At 39.0% G+C, this 19,817-nt stretch overlaps 1 pseudogene; it reads right to left on the reverse strand.

Annotated features, from left to right (window-relative positions):
- Positions 1 to 17,755, reverse strand: part of LOC110193822 (vacuolar-sorting protein SNF8 pseudogene) — a 50,321-nt pseudogene extending 32,566 nt beyond the window's left edge.
- Positions 17,756 to 19,817: the final 2,062 nt, after the last annotated feature.

Raw genomic sequence — 19,817 nt, forward strand, 5'->3', positions numbered from 1 at the left:
GTCTGAACTCTCCACTATGACCTGTCCATCTTAGGTAATGCTGCATAGCATAGCTCATAGTTTCATTGAGCTATGCAAGCCCCTCCACCATAATGAAGGCAGTGATCCAGGAGGATCCAGTAATCCAATTTTATTAGAATTGTACATAAATTAAGAATAAATATAATCTGAGAAATATTGAAGTGTTTCCCTTCAAGCAACCTGCATGAGTTTTGAGGCATGGATTTTGTGACTCAATTTCACCTGCTCAGAGGCATCAATATTTTGATTTTTGCACAATTGAGTTTCTAGTTAAGAGAGATCTTAAGATAGAGGATTTAGAGCTGAAAATAATATGAGAGATAATCTAGTTTAAACCTCTTAGTTTATAAATGAGTAAAATGAGGCCCAGAGGGGAAATGACTTGCCTAAGGCTACACAGATAATAGACACAGAGGCAAACCCACATTCCCATTATTCCTGTCATTACATCATGAGTATTGTCTTAAATAAAGCTTTAGATAAAGTACCTTGATGATATGGAAAATTTGGACATGTTTACATGGATTTTCCTACCTTGAATGTACTTATATGATCAATCTCTTGTCACACACACACTTTGTAGGAAACTTTGTGGGGAAAAATCAATGAGTATGAAAATTGACATTGGAAACAAGGGTAAATATAGCACCATTTATCATTTTGCTCAGCTCCTGTAGCAGCCTCGAGAGCCAACTCAAGCAATGAGCTCCCACTGATGTCAAAAGGATTTCCATACTCAGGGCAGCTCTGTAGGACACTGGAAAAGGTGAGAAATAGCATTTATATGTTATGATTTTTTTAAATTAAAAAATAGATCTGAGAAAAACAGGAAAATTTTTTAATACCTCTTATAGTCATTAAGAATTAGGAAGATGTTTTACTACATTATTTTACGGTACTGAATTTCTTCTTATCAAATAAGTAGTCATGTTATGAGACATATACATGCACAAAAGTACAGGTGGTTCTATGTATCATATTGGCGCTACATATACCAAAACTCCAGATCTTTTTCAGACGAGCTGTTTAAGTATATCTCACTCATCATGTACTTGTGAAATCAACTTCTTGAACCCAAGTGCAAGAGTTTGTGTTATCCCCATTAAATTTTATCTAACTCAAGTCAGCCCAATATGTTAACCTGTTAAGATTTGTTGGATTCTGATTCTGTCATTATGTGTATTATCTAACCCCTCCCAGATCAGTATCATCCATAGACTTTATAAGCATGCCATCCATGCCTTTATCCACGTCATTGATAAAAATGTTACACAGCACAGAGCGAAGCACAGGTAACAGGAGCCCTCCACAGAATACTGATTTCCAGGGTGATGTGGATTAATTAATGACTACTCTAAGTCTTTCTATCCAACAAGTTCTGAATACTTTGAAAATCATGATTGTCTAGTCCATATCTAGCTATATTTTCCACAGTAGCTTGTGATACTTTATCAAATCCCTCACTAGAACCTAGATAATCTAGATCTATTTTATTCTTGATCTACCAGTTGAGTGATCTTGCTAAAAGGAAAAAGGGTGTGACATGACCTATCTCGGTGAAGCCATGTAGACTGTTTTGTAATTATTGATTCTCTTTCAGAAAGTTCACTCAACATCTCTTTACTAAAAATATCCAGTCACTTACCAAATTCTATCTATCTTATCTCCACAATATTTCTTACATGCATTCCCTTCTCTCCACTCACATAGCCACTAACCTAATTCAGATATTCATCACATCTCACCTGGACTATTTCAATAACCATGATTTGTCTCCCTGCCTGTAGTTTCTCCTCTCCATGTTCCCCATAGGCACTAAATTTATATACTCAAATCACGAGTCTGACTCTTAATAAAAATGAATGTTGGCTTTGGCATCACAAGACCTAGGTTTAAAGCTTGCCTCTGTTACTACTGGTGTGACCTTGGGAATGTCACTTAACCTCTCAAGGCCTCAGTTTCCTCTTCTATGAAATGAGGAGATTGGACTAGATGTTTTTTAAAATCCTTTTCAGCTTTAAATCTATGATTCAACAATCCTATGTCATTCTCCTTCCTATTGTCTCTCGGATAAAACACAAACTCCTCTGTCTGGCATTTAAAGCCCTTCACTATTTGGCTCAAATCTCCCTTTCCAGATTGATTTCATGTCACTACCCCCCTCATTCAATGTACTCTATATTCCAGTCAAACTCAGAGATAACAGATGGCCAGGCTGAGTGCTGCTGTGCTGGTACCCATGAAATATTAAAAGGCCTACAGGAAGGCCTCCAGCACATTGAACAGATCCTCTATGGATTGATGAGAAATGGACAAGAATCATAGAGGATAAGAAGGCATGGGTAGGCTATGACCATCACCATTGATGGGAATGTCCACAGGATGCAATGAAGTAATGAACTATTGTCTACTTAAGGAATAAACACAGTTTATATGATGCTATCAGCCAACCAATGAACATTTAATAAATGCCTACTATGTGACAGTCACTATGTCAGGCACTGTGGATACAAAAACAAAAATGAAACAATCTGCTCCCAAGAGAACTTGCATTATATTCATCAAATAAAAATACTCTACTCAATTTGATTCAGGTATAATCAATAATTAGGAAACATCTACTATCACATTCATAAATCTTGGTTTTGTTTTGTACTCCTAGCTGGCAACTAACAAAACTACCCCATTTTCATCCTGTAAATATTAATAATAATGATGGTGATGATTATGATGATATGATGATGATGACTGTAGCATTTATATAATGATTTAAGGTTTGTGAGGCACTTTACAAATATTATCTCATTTGATCCTTACAGCAATCCTCTATTATTATTATCTCCATTTAACAGATAAGGAAACTCAGACAGAGGTTAAGTGACTTTCCCAGGGTCACATAACTAGTCAGTGTTAGAGACATGATTTGAATCTAGGTCTTCCTGATTTCAGGTACCACCTATCTGCCAACATATTCTGTATATACTTAAACATATGTGCATTATCTCTTCCACTAGAATGTATAAGTCCTTTGGAGGGTAAGGACTGTCAGTGAGTCAGTCTTCAGTTTTGTTTTTGTATCATCAATGTTTACCATGGTGCCTGGAACACAGTAAGTATTAATGAAATGTTATTGTCCTTTGTGCTCAGAAAGGAGCAAAATGGCATCGCTATGTCAGGTACAATGTGTTCAACTGGCTGATTAGAGCAGTATGAGCTCAGAAGGCTCCACCATGGATAGGATGCAAATAATCCATATGAACATTTGGAGTAGAGATGTCTCTTAATCTGCACATCTCAAGTTTCTTTTAGCTACTACAATTCTGCTTTGCTCATAGAGTATAGCTCCTTCTTTGATACGGTCATGCCATGCTGGGTGGTACTGTGCCAGTGTCTCCCATGTCTCACAGTCAATTCCAAAGTTCTTCAGAGAGACCTTAAAAGTGTCCTTTCAGTGCTTCTTCTGACCTACATGTGAGTGCTTGGCTTATATGAATTCTCAATAAAATTGTCTTTTAGGGCAAATGTACATTTGGCATTCAAACAACACAGCCAGTCCATCTGAATTGCACTCTCTACAGTAGAGCTTGAATGCTCAAGAAAAAACCTCAGTGTCTGGTATCTTATCTTGCCAGGTGATATTCACAATCTTCCTAAGACAATTGAAATGGAAGCAATTTGATTTCCTGGCATGGCACTGGTAGACTGTTCAGGTTTCATAGGCACACAGCAATGAGGTCAGCACAATGGCTCCATAAACCTTCAGTTCAGTAGGCAGCCTAATACCTCTTCTCTTCCTACACTTTCTTCCAGAGCCTCCCAGACACTGAGCCAGCTCTTAAAATGCATTCATCAACCTCATCATCTATGTGTACATCCCTGGAAAATATACTGCCAAGGTAAGTGGACTTATTCACAGTATTCAAAATTTCTCCATTTGCTATAACCAGTGGTTCCACTTATGGATGGCATGGTGCTGGCTTGTAGACAACCTCTGTTTTCTTAGTGTTAACTGTCAGGCCAAAATTAGCACAAATGTCAGAGAATCAATCCATACTCTGTTGTATCTCAGCCTCAGAGGCTGCATTGAGTACACAGTCATCTACAAACAAAAAGCCATTCACCAACTCTCCTTCGACTTTAATCTTGGCTTGTACCCTTTTCAATTTACCACTAGTATAGTAGTTAAGCTTGATGCAGTTTTTATCCTCATTGAAGGCATCTGACAACATCACAGAAAATTTCATGCTAAAAAGTATGGGAGCAAGCACACAGCTTTGTTTCACTCCATTGGGGGGGTGGGGAAGTGAGACAGCATTGTCCATTATCCTGTGCAAGCATGTCATCATGGAACTGGTACACAAAACTGATGAACTTTTCTAGGCAAACAAATTTCAGCATGATCTTCCACAAAACCTTCATGACTGACAGTACCAAAGGCCTGAGTATGTATTTAATGAACATTGAGTACATACCTCTGGTCTGCTTCTGGCATTTCTCCTGGAGCTGTCAAGCAATAAACATTATGTTGACCATTCCTTGAACCTTTCTGAAGCCACACTGGCTCTCAGGTAGATGACCATCTTCCAGGTGACCTCATTGCTGTGTGCCTATGAAACCTGAACAGTCTACCAGTGCCATGCCAGGAAATCAAATTGCTTCCATTTCAATTGTCTTAGGAAGATTGTGAATATCACCTGGCAAGATAAGATACCAGACATTGAGATTTTTTCTTGAGCATTCAAGCTCTACTGTAGAGAGTGCAACTCAGATGGACTGGCCATGTTGTTTGAATGCCAAATGTACATTTGCCTAAAAGACGATTTTATGGAGAATTCCATCCTATTTAGGAGGTCTCTAGCAAGAATCTTGCCAGCAATGACTAAAAGAGAGAAATCCCACCCCTGTGATTGTCACAAGACAGCCTATTTCCTTTCACTTTACAAGAGATGGAGAATGGAGGCATCCTTGAACTCTTGGGAGATAATCTCCTTTTACCATATAATCCAGATTTCAGTCACCTTTTGTGTGAGAAGTGGACCCTCTGCCTTGTAAATCTCAGCTAGAATAGAAATCAATAACAAACACTTTGCTACACTAGAGGAGTCAAATGGCATTCAAAACCTCTTCTTCAGTTGGAAGTTTGACTAAAGAGAGATTGACTTCAACCTGAAGTACATGCTATATGTCTTCAGCATTGGTTGTCTGTTTCAGCTCCTGTCTCCAGGATCATGTCCATGATCATGTCCATCATCACTAATCAATGTGGCTACATCTGCACTGAGTAGCTGAGATGCACTATTGGTCTTTGGCCCATAAATAGCCTTCAGGGCATCATAAAAGTGCATTGGATTGTTATTATCAGCATGAAACAAATTTCATCTGCCTTCTTACTGAGACAAGAATCCTGTATTTCTTTAAGCTTTGCTTTTGAAGGAGTCAAATGCTGACTTCTTAGAGACAGACAAAGCATCCTTCTGGTAAACCCTGTGGAGTTCTTGTTTTTGTTTCACTTAGCAGCTGCTGAATTTCCACGTCATTTTTGTCAAACCAATCTTGATGTTTGTGAGTGTTCTGACCCAGATGAGTAAATGTGATGCTGTATACCAAATCTTTGAAAGCTGCACATTTCTTTTCTGCTGTCCTGTTGCCAGCCTCTTGTTGGTTCAGCTTCCCCTCCAATTTAGCAACAAAGCGTTTATGCGTGAAACATTTTAATCTGTTGACATCAAGTCTTCTGATAGTTGTCTTGCTTTGGAGCCACCACTTTTGTTGAATGTGAATGTATTCTCCTTACAAATTGTAAGTGCCAGTGTTTGCTGTGAGGGTGAATCCACAAAGATTTATTGCACTTACGTAAATGGACACAGTGATGGTGATGAGACAGTCATGAGATACACAAGTTTTCAGTAGTAAGTGACTGCTGCTGTTGCTGTTTCTAATTCCATTCTTCCCAAGAACTCCCTGCCATATCTAACAGTCTGTGCCTACTCTGACATCCAGAATTACAAGCTTATCCTCTTTTGGCATATTGGTAATGAAGGTGTCCAGGTCTTCTTAAAAATTTTCTTTACCTCATCGAGGTTCTTCATGATGGGAGCATACTCACTGATGGTAGTGGTGTGGCACTTTTCTGCAAGTGACAATCACATTGTCACAAGCCTGTCATTCACTCTTTTTGGGAGATATACAAGCTTGTTGACTAGGTTAGTTTTGATTGTGAAAACCCCAAACGGGGTCACAAACAGTTGGACACAACTGAAACAACTGAACAACAACAACCTCTTCAAAGTATCTTGTATTTATTTATCACTCTATTGCCCTGCTTCCACATATTTGCACAAAACCATCCCCCATATCTGGGTACCCTCTTCAATTCAGTCTCTGAGAATCTTTATCTTTCCTTAAGGTTAAGATAAAATGCCAAGTTCTCCACCAAGCCTTCCAAGGCCTTCTCCAATTTTTAATGTTTGCTGACTCTCCTTCATGATATTTGGTGTTATACTTATCTGTGTATATGTTGTATACCTCCAGTATAATGCATGCTTCTTGAGGCTAGGAAATCTTTTGGTTCTGTCTTTATATGCCTAGAACCTCACTTGGTCCCTTGAACAGAAGACACATTTATTAAATATATGTTGCATTAAACTGAATAGATTAAACACTTACTACCTGGGAGGTACTATGATGGGTATTGGAGGGGGTATACTTTGATGGATCTGCAATCTCATCAATGTGCATACTCTGCCCAGGGATGCAGATCCCAATATAGCCATAATCTCTAATTCTATGCAACTCTTGGACAAGTCCAAGAGTTCTCCACAAGTTCTCCACATGGAGTCTACTCAGCGTGCTGTGAACTTGTCTCTAAATCTCTTAACAGTATGTGAGTACTAAGGGAGTAAGCAATAATGATTGATTATTCCTTATTCTCAATACACAATGCCCACCCTCCTTATTTCCTGGTCATTCATCTCAGATGATCTCCTTCACGGCATTTCTCTTGCATAATTCTTGGTTGATAATGGCTTGTTGCCTGCCCACATGTACCTATCCATTGCCTTTTAGGTGACCCTAAACTCTAATTCTTTGGTGATTATGAAGCTCCATTACTTGCAGCCATACAACATCATCAGAAGAATATTCTTCTTAAAAGATGGGCCTTTATTTCAGGTAGAGAATTTAAAATCACTGGGCAATCACCCCAAAGTACTTGGGACTGCTGTCTTCCAGTTCAACTGGAGATCTGGTTCATTTTCTCTATGCAGTGACTATAAGACACGTGTACTGATTCAACAGTTCTCAGAGTTGTTTCATAACATTGCCTGGACAGTAGGTATTCAGTATCTACTTTTTTCCTTTTGTTTTCCTCTGTAAGAGTTTCTAATGAATTCACTCCATCAATTAAAAATCTCATTTAGGAGGATCTACAATGTTCCAAGTCTGGATAGAGTCATCTAGAAGGAGGTGGAGAGGGTGGTTAGTAAACAGATATAAGACAGTCCTTGCCTTCAAGGAGTTTACAATTTATTTTCAAGGTGCTACTATATTTTATATATTCCACTAGGTTCAGATTATAGCAAATAATAAATCTTGTCAAGTGGTCACATGAATTCAAAATTGCATTATTTAAAGTTAAATAAAATATGGTCATTGGTTCCAGCCCAATGGAAACATACAGTGTAAATTTGAATAATATGATGCCTTCATGGGATTCATTATTTGCACTAATCAGGATCTAGTTGTAATCATTTTAAATCAATTGTGAATTGTAATATGAATAACAATAGCTAGCATATATGTATCATTTTAAGGTTTGCTAAGTATTTCAGTGGATCTTCACAACTCTGTAAGGTAGAGGCTATTATTACCCTTCATTTTATAGATGAGAAAATTAAGGCCAGAGAGAGTGGTCAATTGACTTGTGCAGGGTCACACAATTAGTATCTGACTACCTAACTCCAAGTCCAACACTATTATCTGCTGTACCACTAAGCAGTGTAGTATTATCTTATGCTATCTCAATGACTTGCTTGGTCAACTCCAGTGGGTCCTTGTTATCACAAATCATAGATAAACTCTTCTGTCATTTAGAGCCCTTTACAACCTGGCTTCAACCTAACTTTGAGCTTACGCAACTTTATACAACGTGTCTCAAAAGTCTTACTGAAGTTTTATGTTTAAATAGCCTAACACTGCACTAAGACTTTTGGGACACCAGTATGTAGCTCTCCTTCACACGAACTTCAGATTAGCTAAACTGGTCTTCTTGCTGTTTCTCAAATGTGACACTTCAACTCTTATGTGTATATCTGTGGATATGCTGTTTGCCATGCATTAAATGCACTCCTTTGCTCATCTCTTCCTCATTGAATCTCTACTTTCCTTCAAAGCTTAATTCAAACACTGCTTCTGACATTAGGATTTTCCTGATCCCTCCTCCCCACCACCTGCTAGTGCCCTCCCCCTAAAATTATGTTTCTTTGTTGCTCTCACTAAACCCTAGAACATAGTAAGCCTCCAATACATATTTGTTGATTTGACTTAATTTGGTGACAAACACAACTATGTACTAATTCATGAATGGATACCTATCAATCCATTCTCTCTACTGGCTTTTTAAAAATACCATTATGTACCAATATGTACTCCTTGACCATAGCATCACAGTGTCATAGTATCACAGAATCATAGAATTTGAAAATTAGAAATAACCTCAGTGGCCACCTAGTTTAACTCATATACCAAAGGAATCCCCACTATAACATATCCAATAAATAGTAGTCTAGCCCCTCCTTGCAGGCCTCCAATGAAGGAGAACATAATTACCTTTTCTAAACACCCAACTCTACTCTTGGACAGCTCTAATTGTGAGGAGGTTGGTTTTTTGTTTTGCTTTGTTTTGTTTTGTTTTTAGTGAGGCAATTGGGTTTAAGTGACTTGCCCAGAGTCACACAGCTAGGAAGAGGTTTTTCTTGACTTGCTCTCTACAAGCTTCAATTGTCCTCTCTTAAGATCCACCTACTTGCTCCTGGTTCTGCTTTCTAGAGCCAAACTGAATAGTTCTAGTTTCTCTTCTACATGAAGCTCTTCAAATACTTGAAGATAGCTATGATGTTTCCTCTGAGTTTTATCTTTTCCATGCTAAACATCCCCAGTTTCTTCCACTGATTCTGATATGACATGGTCTTACCATCCTGACTGCCCTCCTTTGCATACTCTTAACTTTTCAGTGTCTTTCTTAAACTATAGCACCCAGCAAGGAACACAGTGTTCTACATAAGATCTGGCAAGGGCAGAGTACAGGGGAACTAACACCCATGAGCTATGCCCCTCTTAAAGAAACTCAATTGTTTTAGCTTTTTTTTCTTCTACAACCCACTGATAATTCATATTAAGCTTGCAGTCCACTAAAACTCCAGAACTTTTTCAGAAGAGTTGCTGTTAACGACATGCCTCCCCAACTTAGACTTATGGAATTGATTTTTTTGGTGCCTAAATGTAAGACTTTACATTTCTTCCTATTGAATTCCACCTTGTCAAATTCAGCCCAGTGCTGTCTAGGCTAAGGTCCTATTATCCATTATGCCAACCATCCTGCCTAGCTTAGTGTCATTCACAAATTTAGTGAGAATATGATATAAACCATTATCTAATCATTGATAAAATTATTGAGTAGCTCTAGACCAAGCACAGATGCCTGGGGTGCTCAACTAGAGAACTACCACATTTACAATGAACCACTAACAGCTTTTCTTTGAGTCCACACAAGCAATCATTTCTAAATTTATTTGATTGCATTGTCAGCTCATTTATATCTTCCATCTTCTCCATGAAAATTGTTTGATATATATTTACCAAAAACTTTGCTAAACTTTATCCACGCCATTTCCCCTTCATTTTCTAACTTAGCAACTGTAAAAGAATAGTAGGAAATAGGGTGAATCTTTTACATGATCTGGTCTTCATGAAATCATACTAACATTTTGTAATCACTATGTCTTTAAAGACTCATTCTAGAATTTTCCCAGAAATTGAAGTCAAAAGCACTGGTCTATCATTTGAAGATTGCTCACTTCCTTTTTAAAAATGTCAGAACATACGTCTTTCTCCAATATTGTAGTTTTTCTCCCATTTCCATATCTTTCCAATATCACTAAAAATAGCTCCTCAAGTATATCTTCTAGTTCACAGTTGGGGAACCTTGGATGAGGCCTTTTGACTGAGTCCAAGTTTTACAGAACAAATCTTTATATTAAGGGGATTTCTTCTGGGAAGTTTAGATTCAGTCAAAGGGCCACACTTAAGGACCTAGAGGGCCACATGTGGTCTTGAGGCTGCAGGTTCCCCACCCCTGCTCTAGTTCTTTCAAGACCTGTGTATGTAATGTAGTTCATCTGAGCCAACATGAATTCACTGATGGCCAAGAGGTGCTCTTGGACTAGCTCCTTACTTATTTTGGGTATCAACTTCCAGTTAGCCATTTTTGTTCTGATGTTTCCAGTGTACAGGTCTTCCATCTTTGCAGAGAAAACAGAAACATGACCTGAATTAAACAGCTCTTCCTTCTATCATTTATCAGCTATTACCATCATCCCATTGATCCCAAGCAAAGGTTGGGACCTTTCTTTGAGCCACATTTTTCTCCCAACATAGGTAAAAGAATTTAGATTCAGTTTCCCCCCTGCTTAACTCTCCTAGGCAGTCTCAGCTCAATTCTGAGGTTTAGTATTTCTGAAAGTAGTTTTACAGGACTATGCCAAACTCATGTTCATTCCCCATTCCCAGTCCCTGCTTCCAACTCCTGTACAATTCTTTTAAAATTCTAAGTTGGAGTGTGAGTTCCCATTACATCATTATCTGTCTCTTCAGGTAAATGACACTCTTCTTATTCACAGGAATTGTTTTCTGTTGTGTCTTCAGAACTTCATTCTTGAGCTTTTCCCATCCTTTCTATGCTGATTTCCCCGGAAGCATTTTAGTCCATGGGATGCTACCTATCTTTCCTCTGAACCCTTTGAAATTAGATTTCCAAAATCTTGGCTGTATATCAGACTATGCCCAGATTTCCCATCTTTCTGTATCACAAACTCAAGAAAGTAATAGCTACTTCTGTTCCCACTCCCAACCCTCAGGTCCCATTATGTTAGTAAGAATCAGATATAAAATAAAAATCCGCTTGTTGCTTCCTCTTCCTTTTGAAGGATGAAATTATTACTAAATAGTGATGTCACCTTTGCATAAAGGGGATAGCATATTAATTCTCCTAATTTGGGACCTATCACAGTACAACACTGCATGTAATTAGGTACTTAATAAAGGCTTGGTGCTGATAATGATGAAGATAATTTATTACCTTTTCTTCATCTTTTCTGATGTGCTCATTGACATTTGCAGATAGATTCATGGGGGCTCTATAGTTTAATGACATATAAAATACATAAATAAAATACAGAGATTCCCTTTTGTAAAGTACAGAGTTTAGTCTAAAACTTTATAATTAAGTATGTCAGTTAGACCTTTGTTAAATGGTTAATTGTATGGCAGGTTTTCCTTGGAACTCAAAAAACCCTATGTCTCATTTCTAAACATAGATACCTAGGAGGCAGTATTGGGCAGTGGAAATAGTGGGCACCTATGTGATATGGTGGATAGAACTCTGTACTTAAAGTCACAAAGACTCAAGTTCAAATCCTGCTTGAGACATTTACTATTTGTATGACCATGGGAAAGTCATTAAACCTCTCTCAGACTCGGTTTCTTCGATTCTGAAATAAAGAAGTTGGACTCCGCACACTGTAAGGTCCCTTCTAGTTCTAAATCTAAATCCCTTCAGGTTTGGACTAGAAATGAAAAGATATGGGATTGAAGTTCAACACGACCACTTAGTAACTTCAAGGTACAATCATTGGATTGGACTAGATCAGGGGTGGGGAACCTGCTCCCTGAAGGCCACATGTGGCCCTCTAGGTCCTCAAGCACAGCTCTTTGACTGAATCCAAACTTCACAGAATTTATTCTCTTAATAAAAAGATTTGTTCTGTAAAACTCAGACTCAGTCAAAAGGCTGCACCCAAGGACCTAGAAGGCCACATGTGGCTCAAGGCTACAGATTCCCCACCTCTGGACTAGATAAACTCCAGGGCAGTCTAGCGATGCAGTGGATAGAATGCCAGGCCTGTAGTCAAGAAGACCTGACTTCAAATTTGGCCTCAGATACTAGCTATGTGACCCTGGACAAGTCACTTAACTCTTATTTGTTCTAGTTTCTTCTTCTATAAAATAAGCTGGAGAAGGAATTGGCAAACCACTCCTGTATCTTTGCCAAGAAAACCCCAAATGGGGTCACAAAGAGTCAGACACAACTGAAAGGACCAAACAACAATGGATGAATTCTAAGATCACTTCCAGCTACAAATATATGACATTATGAATACCTTTCCTTCTTTCTTCTGGCAGAGTAAAGTTAATTAATGATAATAATGCTGGCGACTCTTAGAAGAACCCTTGGCTTTCAGTCATCCCTATCAAAGAAAATCTCTTTTTGCTCATTGAAGATATTTTCTTCAAAATTTCAAAAGATCCATGATTTCATCTCTGTGGGCTCTCCTTCTACCAATACAGAGGACAAACCCTCCCTCCTGAGCAGATGTTTTCATAAATTGCTATGGTCAAAAATATTCATCAACTGTTGCCAACTTTCTTGTGATTACCTATTTACAGAATCACAGAATTCTAGAATTGAAAGGGGCTTCAGAGGCCATCAAATGCATCTATTCCTGAAGTGTGCCCTCTATGACATGCCCACCCAGTGATTATCCAGCTTCTGCCTGACAACCTCCAAGGAAGGGGAACCCACAGTCCCAATTGTGAGAAAGTTTTCACTTACATCAATCTTAAATTTGTGCCTTTTCACTATCCACCCATTGCTTCTTCTATCTTCTGGAGACAAACACAATAACTCTAAACTCTCTTCCATGAGATAGATAGGCTGTCAAACACTGGAAGAAAGCGATAAGCCTTTTTGACTCAGTCCTCAGATGACAGACACACAAGCCATAATTGGTCTGGAACTTGAAATCTTTTCAACATCCCAAAACTAATAGGTTTTGGACTCTGCCAAAAAAGCTTTGAAGAAACCAGGGGCATTTCTATATCATCAGAGAAGGATTTTGGTGGATTCAATGAAAACAATTGCTCATAATAAATAACCAAATTCCTCAATAGCTCACAGTTACAAAAAACTGAAAAAAATATTTTCGTGTACTATCTCACCATGATTCTGTGAAAGCATGTAGGTGGGGGAATGGGAAATGGTGGTTTTCAGACCAATGCTTCAATTGTTTTAGGAAACTCTCCTCCAATGAAGATTGGCAACATTCTGAAATGTTTAGTCTTAGAGGGTTGAAGGCACTGAAAGGTTCAGCAATGTGTATGGAATCATATAGCAAGTGTGATCAGTGGTGGTGCTCCTGACTCTGACAACAGCTCTCTACGCACTAGGCCACTATTGCCTCTCTGTCCTTCATTGTTTCCTCCATTTTGCTTTGATTATCTCTCTTACAGATAAGACAACTGAGGTACAGGAAGGTTAAGTGATCTGGTCAAGATGACCCAGTTTATAATGGTTGGGATTAGAACTAGCCTGACTGTATCCTGTGACCTTTCCATTCATTCCATTATTCCTTCCATTATTCCTTTGCATGCACTTTACTGTGCAGCCACACTGGCCTTTTATTTTTTTGACCCTCACACATAATGACCCTCTATTTCTGTGCTTTTGCACTGGTTGCTCCCCATGTCGAGAATGCTCTCCCTCCTAATCTCTGCCTGACTTTCTGTCAGGTTCAGCTCAAATGCTACATCCTGCAAGAGGCCTTTCTCAGTTTTCTCAACTCATAGGGTCTTCCCTTCAAAGGTTCCCTTGGGACTACTTCAATGCATCTTGCGTGTATAGATTTATTTACATATTATCCCCCCTATTAGAATATAAGCTCCTTGTGGGCAGGGACTGATTTTTTGTTCGCTTTTTGCTTTGTATCCTCAGCACTTAGCACAGCTCCTGGCACTTCATAAATGTTTATTATGTGCTTGTTGATTGATCGCTTAACTCTTGATTTATTCATCAAACATTTACCACCCCACCATGCTGCCACACCCTACAGATGCCTTCTTTCCATTTAATTCTTCATGAGAAAGACTTAGGTCTAATTTGGGGCATGGCAGTGCACTTTCACATCTCCCCTGAAGTATAGATCGGGAAAATGTGAAGATACACATCAAAAAATTAATTAACATATTAATAGTGGTTACTGGCCAGGATTCCTGAATTCCAGAATCCAGGGCCTTTCCCCTCCTCTTGTATCCTTTGCTCCCCTGTCCCAACCATACTTACTCTTCCAAATATCAACTATAGATTACTCCTACTTCTGGCCTCCTTTAGTCTTCCTCTGCCACATCTGAATGAACCTAAAGAAAGTCACACAATCATGCTGGCTGAGTTATATCCTGTGCATCTGTGATGTAATCTCAAGGCAATACTTTTATTTCTCCCTAAAGGATTCTTTATCCCAATCACTAATAGTTGCTATTCCAGATATCTTTTCTCCTCAAATCTCCTATAGTGCCCCTTTGCTTTATCCTCACAAATAAGCCCCTTGCCCTATAATTTATTGGAAAAAATAGAGTCCATTCACTGTGAATTTCTCCTTTGTCCTTTCTCGACTTCTTACAGTCTCTAGTCTTTTTTTTTAGTCTAGTATCTAATGAGAAGGTGGTCCTTCTCACCACCTCTCCCAACCCTGAAGATGAGCACTTGATCCCATTCCTTCTTTCCTCTTCCAGAAATTACCCCCACTGACTTCCTCTCAATCTCCCTTATCAACCTCTCCCATCTACTGATTCTTCCCTTATCCCTAAAAACATGCTTGAGTCTCAACCATCCTTAAAAAAATCTTCATTAGACCCTACCACTTGCTCAAGCTATTAGACTTTCTCTCTCCTCCCTTTCTCAAACTCAAAAAAAAAAAAGATCTACATTTTATCACTTGTTGTCCTTCACATAATTTCTTTTCATTCCTTTGTAGTCTGCCCTCTCATCTCATCTGTCAAGTGAAACTGGTCCCTCCAAAATTACCAATGACTTTTTTTATTTGGCAAATGTGATGGCCTTTTCCTCATCCTCATCATTGTTCTTGATCTCTCTGCAGCATTTGACACTGTTGACCATTCCTTTCAGAGATCTCCTCTGAGAGATTTTATGGTATTTGCTTGCCCTCCTACTTGTCTGACCGCTCTCATTATCTTTTGCTGAATCACCTATCATGCATATATTGTGCTCTCTAATTATAACCATACCCAAGGCTCTGATGCTCCTATCCATTTACCAGCTTTTATCATTGGCCTTGTCCTAGGACATTTTTTAATTTCTGGGCCAAGCCAGCTTGTCCCAGAATAAGACCAAGTCATTGACTTACCAGATTTTGTGGCCTCCAGGGACTTCTCCAGAGTAACCTTATCCCAGAACAACATTCTCTTCATATCCTTCCTCCTCCCTGGGACTTCCTCAATCCATTGAAGATCCAGTATTGTTTTCTCCTGACCAGAGTTTGATAATCAAGCAATAAATAAATCAAGTATCTACTATATGTCTGACACTGTGCTAAGAGCTGGGGATATAAATAGAGGCACAAGATAACCCACGACATCAAGGAGCTTACAATCTAATGGGAGTGATAATGAGCAAACAAATATGTGCAAAGCAAGCTACAGACAAAATTAATAGGAAATAATTAACAGAAGAAAGTTACTAGGATTAAGAGGAGTTGGAGTAGACTTCCATACATGTACCTGCTGTGAGGCAAACCTCCCAGAGCCTCACAGGAGACAATATTACCACTTTCGACAAGGTTGGCCCTCAAAAGAGGTCTGTGAATAGTTTATTCACATCCCTCCTTCAGTGCACATCTCTCCAACCACTGATACTCTGCCTGGACTTAGTCTTCAGTGGCAATCATACTCCTTACCCCTTATAGACTTCCCATCCCAGTAATGCTGAACCCAGAGCTTCCAAAGTGCAAACTTATTCCCTGTAACTAACTGTCTGGTGCCTTAATTCCAGCTACCTCAATTGAATTATCCAAATATTGGGACTCCCAAATATGAGCAGTCCAGATTTGTCCACCCCTTTCGCTGTATCCTCTAGATAATGCCTGCCCCCTAATTACTAATTTCCTTTCATCTTAAATCTTTTTCTTTCTTGGACCTTCCATCTTCTGGCATGCATTAACATCCCATATACTCCTTAACTACTTTTTCCAGCCCTGGTTGCACTTAAATTCAAATTCCAGACTCACTGGGTGAGGTATTCCTTGCTCCCTACTGTCACATCCAGACTCCCAGACTTGAACATTACTTTATTGGATCAAAATATTATTTTATTGCTCCATATTACCCTATTCCCTATTGTTTCTAACCCTTAATCTTCACTGTGACTTCTAATGCTTCCATGTCTCATTTATTTTCCAGGCCCTCACCCCGTGTACTGGCTACACTCTCCTCCCTTTCCTATCTTTATCCCTTAAGGAACCAGTTCAACTCTATTCTATCGCCTGCTATTTAATACCACGTTCCTTTGTTCTACTGCTCATAGTGTCTTACCAGACCCCAATTCTGAGTTACTCCCATCATCCACCTCATAAAACTGAAACTGTTCTTTCCAAAGTTACCAATAATCTCTTAATTTCTGAACCTAATGGTCTTCTATCGGTCCTCATCCCTTTGACACTTCATTCATCAACTCCCCCTGAACCGACTGTTCTCTCTTTCTTCCATGACACTTCTCTGTCCTTGTTCTTCTCCTACCTTACTACTCCTTCTCTGCTTGCTTTGTTGATTCTTCATCCATATCACTCACATCATAAATGTCCCCAAAGTTCTGTTCTGGGCTTTCTTCTCTTTCCACTCTACACTTTCTCACTTGTTGATTTCATCAGCTTCCACTAGTTCAGTTATCATTTCTATTAAGATGAATAGAGTTCTCTGTGTGCATGACATACACACACATATATACACACTTTCACACACAGACACACAGGGCTCTATTCCTTACTCTATTCTCCCCAAGCTATTGTCCTGCATTACCAGCTACTTTTTAGATATCTCAACCCGGATGTCATGTAGGCACCTAAAAGTCAACATGTCAAAAGCACAGCCTACTCCCAAAACCTTGCCCCCTTCCCAACTTTCCTGAGTACTCTCAAGCGTTCCACATCCTTCTGATTACCCAGGCTCCCAAGGTTGGTATAGTCCTTAATTCTTCACTCACCCATCCCACATATCCAAATCCTATAATTTCTCTACTGTGTCTTTCATATATATCCACTACATAGATATACTTCTCCATTTACACAGGCACTGCCCTGGTTCAGGAACTTATCATCTTTCATCTGTATTATTGCAATAGTCTTCAAATTGGCCTCCCTACTTCTAGTCTCTGCCCAATCTAATCCAACCTCAACCCTGCAGCCACTGATATTCCTAAAATGTAGGCCTGACCATATTGCTCCCCTTCTCAACAAACTCCAGCAGCCCCCTATGATCAAATATAAATTTCTTTGTTTGGTTTGTAGTAAAGTTCTTCATAACCTAGCCCCATATTATCTTTTCAGTTTTCTTATACTTTACTCCATTTGTCACACAACACTCAATGACATAGATGCACTTGTTTACCCGCCATTGCTGTCTCCTATGCCTAGGAAACTCTCTCTTTTCATCTCCACCTTTTAGTGTCCCTGGCTTCCTTCAAGTCTCAGTTCAATTTCCTTCTTCTATAAGAGCCTTTCCTGATATCATCTGATGCTAGAGTCATTCCCTCTGAGATTACCTCCCACCTACTTCATGTGTGTGTCTATATACATGCATGTGTCTATACATATATAAATGCATGCACACTATGTATTCATATTTTGTTACTCACATGTTTTCTCCTGAATTAGAATGTGAGTTTCTTGAGGGCACAGACTCTTTTTTACCTTTCTAAGCATTTCCAGTGCTTAGTAGAGTGCCTGGCACATGGTAAATGGTTAATAATGCTTTTTTGATTAATTGTTTATCTCTGCTTTCTCTTTAGTGACTCCATTAGCTCCCATGGGTTTAATTATCATCTTTTTGCTGGTGACACATATTTCTACATCCTGCTATAATTTACTTCCCAATTTTAAATCCTGTGTTACCTATTGCCTTTTGAACATTTCCAACTGGATGTCACAAAGGTATCTCAAACTCAACATATTTCATTATCCTTCCCCCAAAACCCACAATTCTTCTAAATTTCCCTATTTCTGTCAAGGGCATTTATTCATGATTTCTTACTCTCCCTTACCCCACATATATTATCAGTTGCCAAAATCTTGTAGTTTCTAGCTCTATAAAGTATCTCACATCTGTTCCCATCTCTCCATTCGTTTAGCCATCATCCTAATTCAGGCCATCACCTCTTGCCTGAAAGATTGCAGAAAACTAATTGATCTCACCACCGCTTGTCTCTCTCCTCTACAGTTAGGCCTCCATACAGCTGCAAAATGATTTTCCTGAAGTGCAACTCTTACCATGTCACTGCCCTTCACAATTAACCCCAGAGACTTCCTATTACCTCTAGGATCAAATAGAGACTGCTCTGTTTTTCATTTCAAGCCCTTTACTACCTAGCTCCAACCTACCTTTCTATCCTTATTACCCATTAATTCCTTTTATACATACTAATCCAGCCAAACTAACCTTCTTGTTCCTTACATACAACACTCCATCTCTTGTCTCCATGCATTTGTACTGCCTGTCCCCAATGCCGGAAATCTATTCCACTCATCCTTCCACCTCTTAAAATCACTAGGTTCCTTCAAAGCTCAGATTGAGCAGTCTTCTGTAGGAATCTTTTCCTGATCCCCTAGTACAGGGATAGGGAACCTGACCCTATCCTGGTGGCTAGTGCCCCCTGCCCCAATTACTTTGTTTTGATTTTGTATATACCCTATATATATGCATGCTGGCTTCTTCAGCTAGACCGAAAGCTCCTTGAGGGCAGACAGTTTCCCTTTTGCTTTGTATCCTCATTGCCTAGCATAGTGCTCATCATGTAATAGGACCTTATAAATGTTGATTGATTGATTGATTGATTGATTGATTAACCTTTCATGGATTTCTTAACATTCCCACCCTAACATAAAATGCATTAACTCCTTTTTAAAAATCACTCCTTCCAATAAAAAAAAAAAATCAATAACCTCTCATAAGCCAGGACCACTAAAGCAAAGGGGAAAGTGAAAGGAACAGAAGGAAAGTTTGTTTTATTTTGGCATTAGTCTCCTTCCAGATTGAAACTCAGAGCATCTATTTTTCAAAAATTTTCAGTTGCAGAATCAAACCCTCGCAGTGTTGGCCTTAGTGTCCCTTGAACTAGAATCCCTACAGCACAGAGCACAGGAGCAGCATCTGCCAAGTGCTGCTCACATCCTTTGTCAAAACAAAAGCCCATCGCCCATGATGAGACAGGAAACTACACAGAACAATCTATTTGAAACAAAATGAAAAAAAAAATCCTGCCGTGGCTCTGTTTCATAATTGCTTGCATTTGTTTGCATTTCCATTAAGATAAAAATATCCATCTATAACACACAGCACACACACACACACACACACACACACATACATACACAAAGGAATGCACACTTCATTTTTCTCCTAAAGAGAACCTCACATCTTCAAACTCTTCAATCAATATCAGGCTTAATCAGTTGATCTCT

Source organism: Phascolarctos cinereus, unplaced genomic scaffold, assembly GCF_003287225.1.
Source record: "Phascolarctos cinereus isolate Bilbo 61053 unplaced genomic scaffold, phaCin_HiC Scaffold_2;HRSCAF=192, whole genome shotgun sequence".
Classification (NCBI taxonomy): Eukaryota; Metazoa; Chordata; class Mammalia; order Diprotodontia; family Phascolarctidae; genus Phascolarctos; species Phascolarctos cinereus.